General features: G+C 45.1%; 1 protein-coding gene and 1 long non-coding RNA gene across 9 annotated transcripts in view; one reads left to right on the top strand and one right to left on the bottom strand.

Moving 5' to 3' along the window:
* Positions 1–19,618, top strand: part of NHEJ1 (non-homologous end joining factor 1) — a 1,170,625-nt gene that overhangs the window by 5,219 nt on the left and 1,145,788 nt on the right. The gene's annotated exons all lie outside the window — the stretch shown is intronic.
* The window catches only part of LOC146859393 (uncharacterized), a 55,087-nt gene that overhangs the window by 8,699 nt on the left and 26,770 nt on the right, over positions 1–19,618 (bottom strand). Inside the window, exon 2 of the long non-coding RNA XR_014980101.1 lies at positions 9,087–9,177. This is a non-coding gene — a long non-coding RNA (uncharacterized LOC146859393). The remainder of the gene's footprint in view (positions 1–9,086; positions 9,178–19,618) is intronic.

Raw genomic sequence — 19,618 nt, 5'->3', positions numbered from 1 at the left:
GCACCACTATATGTTTACTATGATGTCTTGACTATGTGGTTTATCCAAAGCTGGTAACACAGGGGAAGGAATACGACAAGTTAGGGAACAGCTAGGCCGCGTTTCCCAACGTTGTGACTTGGGGTATGGGTACACAGGCACTCTGCAAGGTTGGGGGGTGGGCAGTTTCAAGTCCACAATGCAGGGAGGCAGAGAGCTCTGTTTATGGATAGAAGTTTCGAGTTATTTAAATTGTTCAAGGGGAAAGGTCAAACAGTATGTGTGTACAGTGTAGAGCAACGTTGCAGCAGTGCACGGGAAATGTATAATGCCGCTCATGGATTACAGTTAATGTGTTGGTTTAAAGTGTCGATACCACTGACCCAGGGGAGGTATGCTAATTTGGCCACCAGGTGCTGCACTCACGTTAGTCCCGACTGCAATCACTCACTCCCACTCCACCCAAACATATGGTAACTCTGGGGAGACCCCTGGAACGGGTCAGCTTAAACTACTCTCATGGAACGTAAATGGCTTGGGAGATAAAACTTAAAAAGAAATGGTCCTACAGTATCTGAAGCGGCAGGCCCCAGACGTGGTCCTGCTGCAAGAAACTCATATAAAGGGAAGCACTTATTGCGCACTTAATAGATGGGGTTACAAATTGTTGGCACACACAGGCTATGCCAGGGGATCAAGGGATGTGGGGGTTCTCCTGCGTACCTCATTCCCCTTTCAAATACAGACTATCATACACGACTCACTGGGTAGATTTGTCACGGTGTCCGGTTGTTGGGAAGGTAAACTGCTTAATGTAACGTCGCTTTACGTGCCACCCAGACTTCACTCACCGACTCTGGCCGATTACGGTACCCACTTGCTTAACCTATCCGAGGGCGACCTGTTGATGGGAGGAAATTGTAATGCCGCCCTCAACGAGGAACTGGACAGAAAGCCGCCCAGACAGGGAGAAGCCCCCGGAAAATTATTAGCTGACTTCTTGAGGGCCATGGGCTTTGTGGATATTTGGAGAACACAGAATCCCTCTACCCTACAATACACTTTTCTCTCAGGGGCCCACGGAAGTTTGTTCCGGATTGATTCTTTTTTATGTGGGGCCGATCAACTCCCCATGTTTGGAGAGGTTGCCCATCTGCTGTGGGGCATTTCCGATCACTCTCCCCTAGTGGCGTGTTACGGGGGTTCTCCCCGCCTTGCGACATGAGATGGCTCTTAGCCCATGGTACCTCAAGGTGCCTGCCATTAAGGAGAAGCTCATTCAGGAGACCACAGATTATTTCAAGAAAAACGAGGGATCGGTTGAGTCAGATATAGTGCTATGGGAGGCATATAAGACTGTGGTGAGGGGAGCGGGTGTGTCTGCGATCGCTGGACATAGGAAAGAAAAGAGACAGCGACTGTTGGAGATTGAGGCTGAGATCAGTCAACTGGAACATGATTTAATTGCAACCAATGCTCCAGAAGCTAAACATAGGCTACTTCTGAAGCAAAAGGAATACAAAGACATCTTCGACGATGCGGCTAGAGCCCATCACCGCACCACCCAACACCGCATATATGAAGTTGGTGACCAAGCCAGCAAGCTATTGGCCTGGCTAGATAGGCGGGAACGAGCCAACAGATGGGTCTCTGTGATTGAGGGCAAAGATGGCTCAAGGTTACAGAACAAGACCGAGATTGCTGAGTCATTTGCGGACCACTTCGAGCATATCTATGCATCTGTAGGGGCCTCCACGCATGAGGAAGCACAGGAGCTACTGGCTACCCTTAAGCTGCCGGTCCTCGAGGCCGAAGATCTAGACTCAGCATTCACCACTGAGGAAGTGGTCAAAGCAATCAGGGCGCTTCAGTCCGGGAAAGCCATGGGCCTGAGCGGCCTCCCAATAGAATTGTATAAAGTAAACGCGTCCACGATCGCCCCATATCTAATAAAAATGTACGACAAAAGTGTGTCTGTGGGCATTCTGCCCAAAACGCAGGGAATGGCCGATATCGTAGTTATACCCAAAGCAGGTAAACACTTAAATAGGTGCTGGTCATACCGACCCATTTCCCTCCTGGACCCGGAAGTCAAGATACTCGCTAAGATTTTGGCAACGTATATGTCTCCCCTACTGGGCAAACTGATCCATCCGGCTCAATCTGGCTTTATGCCCGGCAGAAACACTGCCCTTAACCTAAGGAGCCTTCATGGTGTTATGGGTAGGGCAGCGACGATCGAGGTAGACGCAGTGATAATGTCGCTGGATGCAAAGATGGCATTCGAGATGATTGAATGGCCTTTTTTATTTGCTGTACTTGAACGATTCGGGTTCGGCAAGAATTTTCTATCCTGGGTACGGCTACTTTACTTGGAACCCCTGGCCCAAATCATAGTGAATGTCGGGAGATTGAAAACGTCCACGTTGCAAAAGCGAACCAGGCAAGGCGGTCCACTTTCTCCCCTGATCTTTGCTCTCGCCCTCGAGCCCCTGGCAATTTGGATCAGGGGATAGCCCCTTATCAAAGATTTGAACTGGACGACAGAGTGGGAGGATAGAATCTTCCTCTATGCCGATGATATTTTACTTTATTTGGCCAGACCTTATCTTTCCATACATCATACACTACACATAAGTGGGACTTGATCGGACTCTCTACAGTCGGAGAGATGTGGGTAGGAGGGAAAGTGAAACCTTTTCACGACCTCCAAAGGGAAAAGGTCTGAATGCGAGGGAAACCTTTAGGTATCTTCAGGTCAGAAATGCACTACAGAGGGTGATACCCAGGGGCTCTGATCTACCTGTCTCCTCACCCCTGGAAGACAGACTGCTTGACGACTACCTTCCTGACAGGCCGATCTCCCTGACGTACAGGAAAATTCTTAACAACACCCCAGACGCAATGGGAAAAGTACGAGCCAAATGGGCAGAAGATGTGGGAGACATCAGTGATGAGGACTGGCAGGAGGCACTGGCGTCACCCCGAGAGGTAGCGATCCGGTCCCGATTTAAGTTATTCAATTCAAACTCCTGCATAGAGCATACTATACAAGTTCAGCATTGGTCAAAATGGGTGTTTTGGACTCCCCGACATGTCCCAGGGGCTGTGGGCAAACAGGCACATACATGCACCTGTGGTGGGAATGCCCACGTCTCCAGATATACTGGGGGAAGGTAACCTCGGCGTTACTTTTAATATATCAGAAAACAATGGAGGGCTCGCCCCGATGGTGCCTCCTTAATATACGGGATGCTACGGATCTCTCAAGAGCTGAAAGAACATGGATCATACTGGGGTGCATGATCGCCAAACGTAATATAGCTATGTCCTGGAAGGGAACTACCTGGCTCAAACTTAAAGATTGGGAGACAGATATGGACTGGTGCATGCAGGCGGGGCGGCGGTTTACGAGGGAAGAGGTTGCCCACAAAAATGGACCAGAATCTGGGGGGCCTGGAACAAAAGCCGTGGAATGCCATGTACTCCGTTCGGGGACACTTCTCGACAGGAAGGGGACCACCTAAATGAATGAATATGTATCAGACGGAGATTGTCATTAAATTTGTTGTAATGAAACTGGTCTCATGTAGCGTATTGATGGAAATTGTATTACTGCACTTGACCTGGATGAAGACAATGGTGTTGCACTGTACTTTGTATTTGTCATTCCTTGTTTGCCTAATAAAACAATTTACAACAAAAAAAAAAGAATAGACACCCTTTACCGCTGATCACCGTCTTGCTAGAACAGGTGAAAAAGGCCATGATATGCACCGTCCCTACTTGAAAGGGGCATACCACTTAATACAGATGCACAAAGGCGACGAGTTGAAGACAGCATTCAAGACACGCTATGGCCTATATGAATATCTCGTCATGCCTTTCGGCTTATGCAACGCACCGCTGCGTTCCAGTTTTTTCTCAATTACGTGTTAAGAGAGTATTTGGATCACTTTGTGGTGGTGTACATAGATGATATTCTGATCTATTCGCCCAACGTAGAAATTCACAAACAACATGTGCGCACTATACTGCAAACTCTCCAAAACCACCATCTATACTGTAAAATCAGCAATTGCGAGTTCAGCGTCACTACGGTAAAGTTCCTTGGATTTATGTTGACCCCTTGGGGGTAGGAAATGTCCAAAAGGAAGATAACAGCCGTGAAGGATTGGCCTACACCAGTGAACGTCAGGGACATTCAGTGTTTCCTAGTGTTCGCAAATTTCTATTGCCGATTTATTGGTCGCTTTTCGTATTTGGCAGCACCCCTCATGTGTTTGTTGCAGAAGAAGGTCATATTTCAATGGACGGAGGAGGCTCAAAGAGGGTTTGAGGAGTTTCGAGGCAGATGCGTCCGATTCCGCGGTGGGAGCGGTGCTGTCTCAGCGTCATCTTACGACAAGCCAATTACATCCGGTGGCATTCATGTAAAGAAAGCTCAACCCTGCCGAACGTAATTACACTATAGCTGTAAAGGAACTGCTAGCCATAAAAAACGCATTCCAGAAGTGGAGACACTTCCTTATGGGGGCCAAACACGTAGTTACGGTGTTTACTGACCACCGTAAGCTGCAATTCATGACAGCAGCAAGACATCTAACGCTCCGTCAATTGCGGTGGATATTATTCCTTGCGGAATACAATTTTCTAGTAACTTACCGACCAGGGAAGGAAAAGAAGAAAGCCGATGCCTTAACCCGTCAGTCTACTCCCCAACCTCCTGAAGTACTCCTAGAGAAGGCTATTATCGATCCTCAGAATATAATATGTAGTACGGTCACAGAAACCTTCCTTAGGAGTATTGCTCATAATGTTCTGACGAAAAAAATGGAAGACATGGTGGTTCTTGCAGAGTAACCTCGAGCAGCAACAGACATCCTGATATTGCTGAGGGCTTCTTGGTGGGTGAAAACGTGGTGGGAACACCGTGAGGGTGTGACTGCTGCCGTCTTTTCTTCCCTGCCAATGCCCTTGTGTAAATGCAGCCCACTGGAGTAAGCGGTTGTGGTTAATATAACTAACGGTACCTTGTGGTGTTCTCTCGTGTTGAAGAGCTGGGAAGCAGCTCGTGCAGAGTGAACACAAGGACGGATTTCCCTGGCATGACTTTAGCTTTGTTATCTTACTAAGCATGGAGTATTGCTATCCAAAGACTCGGTGGAATATCTCGGTTATTTTGTGACATGATATACAAATATATGTAATTATCCCTACGCATAAGGATACTCCTACCAAGGTTACATACTGTCCTAAGTAAAGGGGTTACCTTGGAAACGGAGCAGACGTTCTGTGTCTCCGTGAGAAGTGTGGAATCCCGCAACATTCAAAGAAGAATTGTTATTTGAGCATGGATTCTAGGTGTTGCTTTTTCCATTGGAGTGATCTACATCTCTCTACATCATCATTCTTTGAGCTGTGGTCAATTGTGTTGTTTCCTTGTGTTTTCACAACAGGGGTATTGAGCGTGCCGGAAGAAAGCTCTTCCCCCCTGTTCCAGCCCACTCCTCAAAACCATTGGTAGGTGTTGTTTCTAGAGAGATAGGGTCCCGGTTGGAGGACTGTAGTAATAGGAAAGGTCACTAATTATGTTGTCTATGAGTCAAGAAGACATTTTTTCTTTTACAGGTATTATTTCACATACAAGTAGGATATTCTAAGGTATCATTGTATATGTGCATATTGGAATACTGTATTCTCAACGTTCTTGCTCTCATTACAAGTCTCCTCCCCCGCAGTCCCCATCCTTCCCTTCCCCCACTTGATCACTCCATTGAGTCTGTTTACGTAATCAGACTGTGGGGGTATCAGGAGGCGGACCATATAGAGCAACATACGATCCTGAGGATTTGAGGCTACAGCAAAAGGAACCAATAGGTTCAGCACCCATAGACCAGCAGATCCATTTAGGAAACAGCTGGGACAAGTTGATCTCTTTACTGGACAAGTAGATTTCTGTTGCTTTTTGTCCCCTGGAAAAGTAGACTTTAAAAAAAAGAAAAAAAACCCACCTCCCTGGAGTGTGAAGCCCTGGCGTGTTGGTGGGGTGTGAACTATTTTAGGAAGTATCTTTAGGGTTTGGAGTTCACGTTACCAATGGACAACAAATCTTCGGTCAGTTTATTCTCCACTCGGGGAGCCTGTAAGGCATCCCCCAGGATAGCTAAATGACATTATAGGCTATGTTGGAATACATACCAGGGGTGAAAAATATGTTTGCGTACTGTTTGTCATGGTTGCCCATGGGGGTTAGTATGGAGGAGGACAAAGAAGATGTTTTTTGTGTGGTGTCATGTACGATGACGCATGTGAAGGAGTCTATAAAGGAAAAAGAATGAAAACAGGCACTCAATCAATCAATCAAGTAATTTGTAAAGCGCACTACATACCCGTGAGGGTATCAAGGCGCTGGGAGGGAGGGGGGGGTACTGCTGCTATTGGTCGAAGAGCCAGGTCTTGAGTTGTCTCCTGAAGGTCAGCAGGTCTTCGGTTTGTCGTAGGAAGAGAGGGAGGGTGTTCCAAGTCCTGGCAGCGCGGTGGGAGAAGGATCTGCCTCCGGAAGTTGTTCTACGGATGCGCGGGACCGTGGCCAGGGCATGGTCAGCAGAGCGGAGTTTCCTGTTGGGTGCGTAGAAGGAGAGTTGATTGTTGAGATAGGCTGGTCCGGTCTTGTGGAGGGCCTTGTGTGCGTGGATCAGGAGCTTGAAGCAGATTCTCCTGTCGACGGGGAGCCAGTGCAGGTTCCTCAGGTACGGGGTGATGTGGTCGCGGCGCGGGATGTCAAGGATCAGGCGTGCAGAGGCATTCTGGATTCTCTGCAGTCTGTTGATGAGTTTGGACGGTCCTCCGGCGTAGAGGGCGTTTCCGTAGTCGAGTCTGCTGCTGACTAGGGCCTGGGTGACTGTTTTCCTTGTGTTTGTCGGGATCCATCTGTAGATCTTGTGGAGCATGCGGAGGGTGTTGAAGCAGTTGGAGGAGACTGCGTTGACTTGTTTGGTCATGGTGAGTTTCGAGTCGAGGATGACTCCCAGGTTGCGTGCGTGGTCGGTGGGGGCCGGGGGGTCCCCAGTGATGTGGGCCACCAGGAGTCGCCCCATGCAGAGGGGTTGGGCCCGAGGATGAGGATCTCCATCTTGTCTGTAGGCAGTAAAATAGGATAAGGTGTTACAAGGATTGATTTCATGGTTGGGTAGAGGATGGCCAAGGGAAAAGGTAGATCATGCACTGAAGTTTGGAGTAATGCTAGAGACAACACTGAGGGGAGCTCAAATTGTGGACTGCAAGGAATGTGGAATGCAGGGGAGAAATGTACTCCTTTGAATGTGGGCAGTTGTTTCTATCTACCTGCCTGCCCTACTGGTTGTATTGGATGAAGCTGGAAGTAAAACTTACTTATATAGATCTTTGGGCTCCTGGGATTCTTGCAATGTGGTACCTTTTATCTACTATGATAGTTTCAGGCAATGCACCTTTCTCGAATGCTTCGACATATAATTTGAGCAACTTCTCCGCCAACTGCCCGGCTTTGAGGTGATAAAATGCAACTGTCAAACCCCTGGTGCTTTATTCTTGGACATGGCTTGTATTGCTGATACTCTTTCTTCCTTGGTGAGAGGTGCAGTAAGCAATTCTTTCTGATTTAATGTGACCTTTCTGAAGTTAAGTGCATTTAAATATAAATCCACACATTGGGGGTTGTCTGCTTGAGGCTGGGTATTTATCTCTTGCAGATGCAAGGCAAAAGCTTCATTTATACCTGCATGTGTTACGATGTCTCTCCAATGTTTGTCCTTTACCAGCTTTATAGGTGTGCGCTGTGTCTCTCTGTTAATCAGCCATGACAGTAGCCCACCTGACTTATCTCTTTCTCTGTGCAATCTCTGGTGATAGGTAACATGCTTGTGATGATCTAGTCTGCCAGGCAGCTCCAATTTCCTCCTTCAACTCAGTCCACTGAGTCATATTTTCAGAATGCAGGAGGAGATCCACGTCTACTTTCTCTAAGTTCTCTTCCAGGGAGGTTAGCTTTTTCTCACGTTGCATTTTGATACCATATGCTTTATCCTTTTATTGCCCTCCCATTTAGTGGTTTTATCACTTCAACTACCCCAATTCTATTCAGAGTATTGAAGAAGCCTATCCCTCTACCACTGAGAAAGAGATATGTCTGTCACAACATCCACTCATATTCACCATTTGGGACTCACTGGGGTATCCCCCACCCAGTTATATATAGCAAGTAGCAGAGAGTAGTCTGACACGTATCTTGCCAATTAAGCTTACCTCCCAATCTTTTAACTGTGTTGACACCGTACCAATATGCAATCTAGTCTACTCTGCCTCCGCAGCAGGGTGGAATTGGCAACCTTGACTAAATTCTCTGAGGTGGATGGATCATACTTCTGTAGATGGAAAATAGACTTGAAGTTTTGCAGGGAAGCAAGAATGGCACTGTTATTCAGACAGAGTCTGAGAATATTTGAGTTTATCTCAACCCTTTGTAAGTAATTTGGGCCATATTCATCTCCATAATTTTTTGCTTACTGTGCCACAATCAACATGCAAACCTGTGTCTCCTTTTCTACCTCTAATGTGCGCTAACTACTCAGACTGGGAGCGATCAAGTCCTTATTTGCTCCTTGATGAACCTGTTTTTACTTGATTCAGATTTCATGCATTTTATTAGTAGTACATGTCATGCATTTTCATTAGGAACAACAGATATGTGCTAAAGTTTACTAAAAAGATACAGTACAGAAATGCATAAGCTGAACGATTGGTCAATTAAGTATATAAGCTTATAATTCATAAAGAACTGCTGGCGGCTGGTGACATTTGAAAGTGGTAGGGCATAAGCATTGGGATGAGTGCTGTGCTGTGAGCATTCGAAGTAAGTGAGCCTGACCGTCATAAAGTGAGATTGGTGGAGTTCAACCGGGAAAAGGTTAAAAATAAAGTGGGGAAATGGTGCAATTTGAAAAGGCAAGAAGGTCTATAAAGCAATTGTGAAAATGCAGCCTTTAATATTCAACACTTAAAAATGCTCCATATCTTATTGAATTAAAATTGTTTAGTGCGACAAGCAAGGGTTTCAATGATCTTACCTGCACTGCACACAGGGTTGTATCTGCACTGCATTTGGTTGGTAAAGCTGAAAATCTTTATGCCATATTGATCATCTTATAAGCATAGGCACTGCAAATGTAAATGTAAATTGCTTTGATCAAAAATGGTAACATATGCAAGTACATATAAATTAAATGGTGAGAGCCTTTGTTCTCTTTATAAGAACATGTCTGACATTTTCTTCATGCCGATACAGTGTAGTTATCACATCAATAAAAACATTTAATATGATAATCAGGTAGCTGCCCTTCTCTGTAGCCAGAGATCTTCATAATTGACTTTGACATAACAATGATTAGTATCTCACAGATTGCTTTGGTTACAGAAATACCTTTAAAAATGAAATCTGCTAAGAAAATACAAGTTATTGTGATTTGTTGGATAATGACAATGAGACAGCAATACATAAACATAATTAGGGCAACCTACAAGGCACTTCATGTCTTAATCAGGGGATAAAGAAATATGATCATATTATCGCCATCATGCTGGAACTCCATTAAGTCCCCTGGCTGGTCCACTACATCTTCAAAACCTGCTGCATCATTTACATTCATGACCTCCAGCACAGCAGCACCCCTCATATCTAGGGGACAAGCTCACACCAGCTCTAGTGGCTCTCGCAATCCTGCAACCAGAACACCATCACTACAGACTACGAGGCATTACATTTTCTTTCTATGAACCAAGGCTCAGGGACAATCCTGTATCCATCAACATCACCACAACAGTACCTGTTGCAACGTAGGAAAGAATTGAAGACACACTTCTCTTAGGAACACCACATCACAATGCAGTAACAACTACTAACCAGCTACCAGTCCTGTCACTCGCTGATTGTATGCTTGCCTTTCTTTGACCAATACCAGAACTTATCTGCCTTTTTGACCAGATTCCCGCTATACAAAAAGTACATATATATATATACATGTTACAATCAGCATAGTACTCTCTGCAGTAATACAGCTTCCTAAATGCAATTTTGCTTAATTCAATATACCCACATGTTGACAGCACCACATGGTATAAATATGAGTGCAACTACATCAAAATTCTATAAATGTTAGGAATAACACATTGTTCACTTTTTGTAGACAAAATCAGCAAGTCTTGTCTTTCATAGCAGCAAACTTAACAATGACTGTCCTGCAAGCTCCTGAGGCGAAAAGCCGGGAGGTTTTTAAAAACTGCATTTTAAGCTTTGTTTGTGTAATAACTTTGTGCTTTTAACAAACATCTTGCTGCTATCACGTGCACTTTCCCAACGAGCCGACTGAGCGCTCACGAGGGATTCTGACACACCGGCGCTGGGTGAGGGGAAGACTGCGGCCACGCCCACCCCCCTTCAGGCCACACCCCCTCCGCCCCCCCAACATAAAAACATGTGCTTCCCCCGGAAGCGCAGCGGACAGGCGCAGCGGGCGCGCCGTTTGCGCGCCGAAGGCGCGCCTAAGGCAAGCCCGTCTGCGCCCGTCCGCGACCGGATCGCGTCCAGCGCCAGCCATGCTGCCTGTGTCCATTCACACAATCAAAGGATTGTCTGGTCCAGTGCGGAGCTACGGTCACTGAACGCTGCCACTCCCTGTCAGTCGCCTGAGCTCAATCTAACGACTCAGGATCTCCCGCCCCACTGCCCACGCTGCCAAAAGTCTCTTGGCATTGTCTCTCCCCAAATAGTATCACCTCTCAAAAAAGCAAGTAAACCATCTCGCAACACCTCCTCTACCCAACTTAGGATCGGTCTACTGAACTGCAGATCCCTTCCCAAGCATGCTGATGATTTATGCTTACTAATAGCGGACTCTAATTGGGACGCCTTGTGCCTTACGGAGACATGGCTCAATGAGGACAACATGGCATCCATTTCGCTAGCAATCCCGCCAGGCTTTAAACTGAGCTTCTCTAATAGAAAGGAAGGCCGAAGAGGTGGTGGAGTGGCTTTCATCTACAACGAGAAATACACATTGTTGTCCTCCACTCCTACTACATTCCCAGGCACAGAGGGGTTACACTTTTGCCTCCAAACTACCCCCCAACTGTCTCTTACAGGCCAAATTATCTACAGACCCCCGGACTGCCCGGCATCATCTTCGAGTGAGCTTATGGACTTTATAGTCCTAAACTCTCTAGCCCACCCGCATTATATCATAGCCGGTGATTTTAATCTTCACGCCGACAATCCTGATTGTCCACAGGCTACTCACCTCATCTCAACCCTGCAATCGGCCAATCTAACTCAAGCTATTGCAGGCCCCACGCATCGGGCGGGGCATATGCTGGACCTTTTCTTTTCCAACATATCGAACACAAAAGCTAATTCTCCGATACCACTGCTCTGGACGGATCACTACTTAATCACTATGTCCATCTCAATCTCCTCCCAGTCTCAGATCACAGGGAAACGCTCCTATGTGCGGAGAAAATGGGATAATTTAACAGCGGACACTCTATGCCCGGCACTTCGAGCAAACCCCCTACCCCTTACCTCGGATGTAAACTCCGATGCTGCATCACTGAACTCGTGGATTGGCAATGTAGTGGACTCTATCGCTCCGGCCAGAATCGCTACGTCGCGCAGAGAATCTCCCTCCGTGGTTCTCCCCTGAGCTGATGGCCGAAAAAAGTAAATGCAAAAAGCTGGAGCGCCTTTGGCGAGCAAATTATTGCGAATCAGCCAAAACCAGCTATAAAAAAGCCCTCCATGCCTTACATTTATCCATAAAAAAAGCCAAAAAAATCTTCTTTGCGACCTCCATCCAGCAGGCGGAACAATCAAGTAAAGAAGTTTTTAAGATTGTTAAATCTTTCTTCAAGCCCAGAGCCATCGAGACGGATATTATCCCATCCGCAAGACTCTGTGAAACCATCTCAGATTTCTTTGACACCAAAATATTAAAAGTGTATGATACTTTTACGAACCCCGAGCCGACATCTATGGATGAGCTGGGAGTTTCTGAGCCACCCGCTTCCTCCTTAATTCAATTTCAGCCCATCACCCTCTCTGAGGCATTGAAAGAAATAAAAAAATGTAAATCTGGGGCACCTGATGATCCATGCCCACCTAAACTGTGGAAATTAATGTCTGACGCAATCGCAGTTCCCCTCTTACACATATGGAACACGTCCATTACAACAGGCATGTTCCCGGATTGCTGGAAACAGGCCACTCTTCTCCCGCTGAAAAAAAAATCCCAAGGCGCGCCGGATGATCTGAGCAATCTCCGACCCATCTCCCTTTTAGCAGCCCCTGGTAAAATGCTCGAAAAACTGATACAACGGCAGCTTAACAGCTTTATTGAAGAAAGCGGTGCCCTACATGAAACTCAGTCTGGCTTTAGGGCCGGCTTTAGCACTGAGACGGCCCTCATTGAGGTTGCCGAGTCAATCAGGTGGTCTTTAGATTCAGGGGCATCAGCTATGCTGGTGCTCCTGGATCTATCCGCTGCTTTTGATACGGTAGATCATAGCAGACTGTTGATTCGACTTAAGGACATCGGCCTTGGAGACAAAGTTCTTAACTGGCTACACTCCTACCTCACAGATCGGTCCCAGAAAGTGGCTCTGGGCCCCTTCTCTTCTGAACCTAAAGGCCTCTGGTGTGGTGTCCCACAGGGGTCGGCACTCGGCCCTCTGCTGTTCAATGTCTATCTGGCCCCGCTTTTCACCTTGATTGCTAAATGGGGGGTCAAGGCAATATCATACGCGGATGACACTCAATTGGTCTTCCCCTATACAGACACGTCAGAGGCAGCTTTTAGTAAAATCAGGGGCTGTCTTCGAGACGTGGCCAAATGGATGAACACTAATAAACTCAAAATGAATGCGAGCAAAACAGAGGTGTTATTCTTTGGAAATCTCAAACACCCCCCCCCGGACTTGTGGTGGCCAACGGAAATGGGCCCTGCCCCATCTCCCGGAACCCATGCAAAAAATCTAGGAGTAAGATGGGATGAGAATTTGTCCTTCTTGCCGCATATACAACAGCTTACCGCTGGCTGCCTGCACAAACTCAGAAATTTGCGAAAATTTCTGCCCCTGCTACCAGTCGAGTGTCGAAAATAGGGGTGGGCGGAATTTGCGGAATTGCGTTACGCAAATCTCCGCGAAACGGTAAAAAATCTCCGCGAACACGCAGAAATTCCGCGAACACGCGGAATTGCTTGTTCGCGATGCTTTTTTCCTGTTTGCAATTGCTGTTTGCGTGCTCGAGGAGAAATATCTCGCGAACATGCATTTTGAGAACGCGAACAAGCAAAAATTTCGCGAAATCGCGGAAAGCAGACTTTTGGGCAATTTCGCAATCTCCGCGGAACGCGAAATTACGCAAATTCCGCAAATTCCGCGAGCGGAACGGAATTTGCCGCCCAGGCCTAGTCGAAAAACGGTTGTTCACGCAACAATCACATCTCGACTTGACTATTCTAATGGCCTCTTTCTTGGTCTGCCCAAATATGCGGTGCAACGCTTACAGATCGTGCAGAATGCGGCTGCGAGATTGATAAAACGTGTCCCTTTCAGGCAGCATATCTCTCCGCATCTGCACGAGCTGCACTGGCTGCCAGTGGCAAGCAGAATTAAGTTCAAGGTGCTTACCTTGGCTTTCAGAGCACTAAAAGGCACGTGTCCCAACTATCTAAAACTTTAACTTCCCCGTTACCACCAAAAACGAGAGCTGCGCTTAAACTCCTTGCTCAAGCTAACTACTCCGCGTGTGAGGAAAGTTAGACTTGGAGGCAGGGCCTTCTCTGCCGGCACGGCTAAACTATGGAATACCTTGCCCCCTGCCATCCAATCTGCCACTACAGAAGCTAGCTTTAGGAAGCTCCTAAAAACTTGGCTCTTTATGCAATGATCTTGATCTTCCCCCTGACTACTCGCTCTTGGCTGTAGGACTCGCTAGCGCCGGGACACCTCACCTGAGGTAGCTGTTCGCGCTCTACAAGCATCTGTATTATTATTATTATTAACATTAAAGTCTGGATTCTCTTAACAAGGTATCTCTCTATAGAGAGCATTGTCAAAGCATTTAGTAGTTCCTCAACCACGGTGATCCTCAAGAATGTTTTAATTCTGTTCTAGGTTAAAAAACTTGTACCGACACTGCTGTTGTCATGGGAGTAGTTATGAGTATTTTTTAGCAAAGCGACTACGATGTTGTAGCAGCCCTATGATGAAGCATGCCACTATCTAGTGGGTGAGGGCAGTCTTTTTAAAAACCTCACGTTTTCCTAAGATCACATAAGAGACAGGTGATATCTTCTGCCCACCTGTGTGAAACCGTAGAATCTCTCCACCACTTTACTGTCATTGCCTATATGCTGAAAGATTAATAAAGTTTTAGTGACCACATCAGTGGTGTCACTGGTCTGAATGGCCACAAAGAAGTGGCCATTTCAATTGAAATCCATTAGTAATATATTTGTGTCAGACAGTGTGCCCCAAAATGCACCACCACCAGCTACATACTATTACAACACCCTTACCACTCTGATGCTGAATGGTTAAGGCTGTAGTCTTTGTGTACATTTGGATTTTTCAAAATCCCTATGATTTAAGTCTTGCAAGGTGCATCACTGATGGTAGCACCCCCACACTGAAAATTGCCCTAACACCACTGCAGCCTTCAATCATTGCAGACCAGATCGAAAAACCTTGACCCAATGTATGCCCACTTACTTCCATCTGGGTCTGATTGTGCTGATGGTAAGGACAACACTTTCCATCTGCACCCACAGGCCCAGAATGGAAGCTGCACATGTACTGTTCAGTTAAATGGGATATATACATTTTCATTGCAGACTGCACATTGCTTCACATCCTGTGAGAAAGTCATCCTTTTTGCCCTGATCAGCCCCATTTTTTATGCTTGGTATTGGTGGTACTAACTCTGACTGCGTCCTGGGCTCTGCTTGCCAGGCCCAGGGCCAGTGCTCTAATTATAAGGATATGCAAATTAGGTGTCAATTGGTACTGACAGTCTAGCTGTAAGTCCCTATTATATAACAGGGCATGTAGATTTAGAGGCCCAGTAGACGTAATGCACTTAAGTGTTCACTACTTTGTTACCTGTCATTTTAAAGGCAGCACTGCCTTTCAAGCTGCCTTTACATTAAATGTGTAGGCAAATTCGACTTTGGAATTAAAGGTACTTTCAAAGTCTCAAACTACCTTATTTTTGCATATAGGTCTCCCCTAGGTGCCCCAGGGGTAAGGTGCCTTGTAACTATAAGCAGGGATATTATAAAAGATGCTTTATAAGCCCTGGTGAGGGAAAATCGGCCAATTTTGCGTTTCCCCATTGTAGTGAATGAGTCCATAGGTTAACATTGTAATATTTTATTTAAGTATAAATATTGATAGGAGCCACGTGAAAAATATACTTCAAGGTATCAAATTAAAAGTTAAGATAAATCCAACAACTTGCCACTGTTAGATTTATAATAACTATGACAAAAAAGAAGCCTTTCAGCTGCTCTCTCCTGATTGGCCAGACTTTCCCAGGCTGAGCCGGAGCTGCTCTAATGAGATGTGAAAAGCCCTGCTAGGGAGACAATGGGTTTCCTGTGGGCGGAGAAGTACAAGCTTCAGAGCAGACAGCAGGAAAGGGGTGAGGGGTAGCCAAACGGGTCGTCAAAGGGAAAATGACACTTTAGAACAGCACAGGCTGACACCGCATCCTGCCACTCCAGCCACACAGGAGCCCTGTAATTAGATTAGGGAGAGGATTGGAAGGGGAGTGTTTATGAAAATTAGCCACACCAGTAGGTCGGGTTAGCCTGATACAGCTCCTCTGGGGAGACTTTCCAACAATGTTGCATCAAAATCGGCCTGCTGCAGGGGACCGCTCAACGTCGAGAGAAAATCCTCCAGAAAAGTTTCTGAATGTGAAGGTACAGTTTTGACGGGGGCCTCCCACTTACTGTATCCGACCAGGGTTCCATCTCAGGTCGGCCTCAAACTTTGACTTTGTTCCGGTCAAGCGCGACCAGATGTCCCAAAGTGGTGCCATATGTTTTTAAGCACTAGAAAGCGTTTACTCCTTTAAAATTCATGTCTATGGTTCCCTACATTGGATGTTTGTTGTTTTGGTGTCTATTTGTCCATAAAAATGTAATCTATTTTTATACATTGGAGTTGGATTTTTATTGTGTGTTGTGTCTTCCTTAATTTAATGTATTGGTGTTTTTAAATGCTTTACACACCTTTCTCCTAAGTTAGGCCTGCCTGCTCACTGCCAGCTACCAATTGTTGAGCAAGAGAATAATTTATTGAGACTATGACAGACCCTTTTATTATGTTTGTGGCCTTATTACTAGTAGTAAGTCACTACTTATCACTATTAATAATTCACTTTCAAACACATCCTTCCTGTGGCGTAGCAGCCAGCCACAGTGTACAGCACAAGCACAGCCAACACCTGGGGGTCAGAGAGGACAGGTTTAGCATTCCTTCAGCAGTTCCCAAAAACTATAGAACAACTTCTACAAATAGAATGGTAATTAAAGCTACTGTATACCAAATAGGTTTGCCCCAATTATGGGAGACCCCAGAGGAGAGTTGCCCAGTGGTGCGGAGAACTGAGCTGCTGGCCTCTCTGAGACAGCACAATTTAAGTCTGCTGCACTGCTCGTCAGCAATGGGTAGGTTGTCCACAGAATTTCTGCAGATAAAATTTGTGCCCACGAGGGAGGAATTTTTAGATTTAATTCAACCCCCAATGGCAAGAAAACTATATACACAATTAAGGCATGGCTGCCTTCCGATCGGGGCATTGACATGTAAATGGGCTGGACGAGAAGAGGGAATTTGCCCAGTATGTAACAAAAGCAAGGAAGATATAGTCCATGTTTTATTCTTCTGTCCTGCCTATAGTGCAATACGAAGATCTTGGTTGGCACCATTGTGTAGAAATCTGGGCCTAAAACAATGTGCTCAAGCTTGTAGGATTTTAAGATATGACACTTCACCTCCCATTGTGTTTTCTGTCTCTCGCTTTTTACACAGTATGTGGCGTAGAAGGTCTGCTCTGATTAATTGTCCTAAATAGTGATAAATTGTAATGCTTTGATAACATTTTGTTTAATAACTTTTTAATTAAGGTGTGCAATTATTTATGCATTTTATCTTGTATGTACTTATTTTATCTGTGCTTTTATGGTCTCCGACCGAAATAAAGTTATCAAAATGAAAAGAAAAAAAAAGAATGGTAATTGATGTAGCATAGGCAGTGGTTATGTCACAAGTTACTGCAGTTTCTAAAGCATAAAGCTTCACATGTTGCAGTAACACATGACACCCAATGCACTCTCTGCAGTTCATTCCTGTGGTACAACTAGTACAATTCAATTATTACATGGCACTGCAATTGTTTTGCAAGTAAGCAGCTACTTTAGCATGTTATACCTGTATAAACTTAAAAGCTATACAGATGATGCCTTCTACCACTGAGTGCTGTAGATCAAGCTGCACAGCACAGTTCTGTTCATCCCTGGCCTGGTCACAAGACTAGTGCTAGTTGCATCAGAGGCAAGGCTGGTATTTCCTTTCTCAAACTTTACACCACAACAGACTACATCTTGATGCTACAAGCCAAGTCATCTCTTACCAGGCCCCGGTGTTTCTGTCCTGACAAATGGTTTCGATTTATTGCTTGGCTTGCATTAGGAAGGGGCGGAAGTCCCTGCTTTCAGCAGTTTTCTTGGGCTGAATTCATTTGTCAGGACATAAACACAGAGCAGTACACAGCTCCCCTGCTGAAGGGAACAAACTACTACAGCAGTGATGTGGATTTTAGGGGGAGAGAATGAGGTACTGAATGCTTCTCGTTTACACAAGCAATTGCATATTTATTTTATGGACAGTAATGTAGTGTAGTTCCTATATCCCTGATAGGCTCTGCGCATTGGAATAACATACACTATAGATTTAACATAGGACTGAGGTCAGTATGTCTCTATCGAGTATATTAAACTTAATTACTTGTGTGTGCCAGCTAACTCAGAGGTCACTAGAAACTTCTCGAATATACAAGAAGGGATTAGTCTCTGACTACCGCATAAACATGACAACTTTGTTTCCCTTTAGAATCGGAACAGTCTCAGAATCGTGGAAACAATAGATAACAGTTTCACTCAGTCAATCGTGCATGCTTCGTTTCTACAGAGTTGCACAGAAATAGAAAGACAGGCGTTTCAATAAAAGGGTTTATTGAACAGTCTTATTTCTCATGCAAGAGATATGAATTGCTACAATCGTAAGACAGACTGCAATGTACAATATGTACGAGGTTAGCAGTAAGATAAAATAATATTGCAATAGCATTGTTTGTAGCTATGAAATATATTAATCAAAATACATTCATAAATAACATAATTCTAAAATGTGATACTCATTTGATGCTTCTAAATTGTTCTACCCCAGTGTACCTAACCTAAGTGCAGTACAAGGTTTGAAGTAGGTGCTGTTTCTAAAGTATAGCTAGCTATATTTTAGTTTAGGCAAGAGTTGCCAAAAGTTTCTCTAAGTTCTAGTCAGCTCCATACCTGAGAATGAGAGAGGTTGGAATCTCTTTTCTGGACTCAATAGTCTAACCCCCCGCAAGGGAAGTCAGAGAGCACCGGAGCTGGATTCTCTGCGAGGATGGCAGCGTCAGGTCAGTGCATCAGGCTGGAACTCGATCTCCTTCCGGACTTACCGTGGCAAACCGCGTAGTCTGGGTTGGATCAAATCCTCCGGGAACCGTAATTTGCCAGGGCAAGTGCTGGTATATTTATACCTTGAAGGTGTCTAGGAATGCCAGTATTGACGTAAAAGTCGGGCAGAGGAACGTCATGAATGAACCCCTAAGGAATAGATGTTCATGCATACTTAATGAGTTCTTGGAGAAAACAATATTCAAGCTGAGGGAAATTCCTAAAGGCTTATCGGTCTGGTTTTCCAAGAAATCGTTGTGACGTGGATGGACAGATGTAGGTGGCCATGCCTGAATTTGGTTTGTACGGGCAATGTCTAAATAAGGGCCGGATTTCTATGTCCAAATAAGGGCAATGTGAATTGTACCTATATAAGGGCATAAATCGGAAAACCTATATACGGAATCTAAATCTGCACACAACACCCACTCCAGTTTCGTTTGAACGACGTTACTAAATCCTAAACGTTCTAAACATATCTTAAAACAGAGTATCGCATGGGTTTGCTAAAATGAGCTAAAAACGTATCTAAAACATATGTTCTAAAAAGACATTACAAACCATTGCTATGCATAAAGTGTACATATTAAGGCAATGTTTCATTCTAAGCATAGGATCACATTGGAATGCTAAACGAATGAACCAAAATATATACATGTGATGAAATGGCTCGTAAATACAGAAGAAAAAGGGCCGAAACCATTTCATATCAGGTTACATAAGTCAAATTGTTATTCATGACAAGGTGGCATACTGTCCCTGGTATTGTTATCAAAGAATTCTGTTCTCTATGAATAGTTCTACTATAAGCAGATTAC

The sequence above is a fragment of the Triturus cristatus genome, chromosome 3_2 (assembly GCF_964204655.1).
Source record: "Triturus cristatus chromosome 3_2, aTriCri1.1, whole genome shotgun sequence".
NCBI classification, from domain to species: Eukaryota; Metazoa; Chordata; class Amphibia; order Caudata; family Salamandridae; genus Triturus; species Triturus cristatus.
This window is presented reverse-complemented; position numbering and strand designations above follow the sequence as displayed.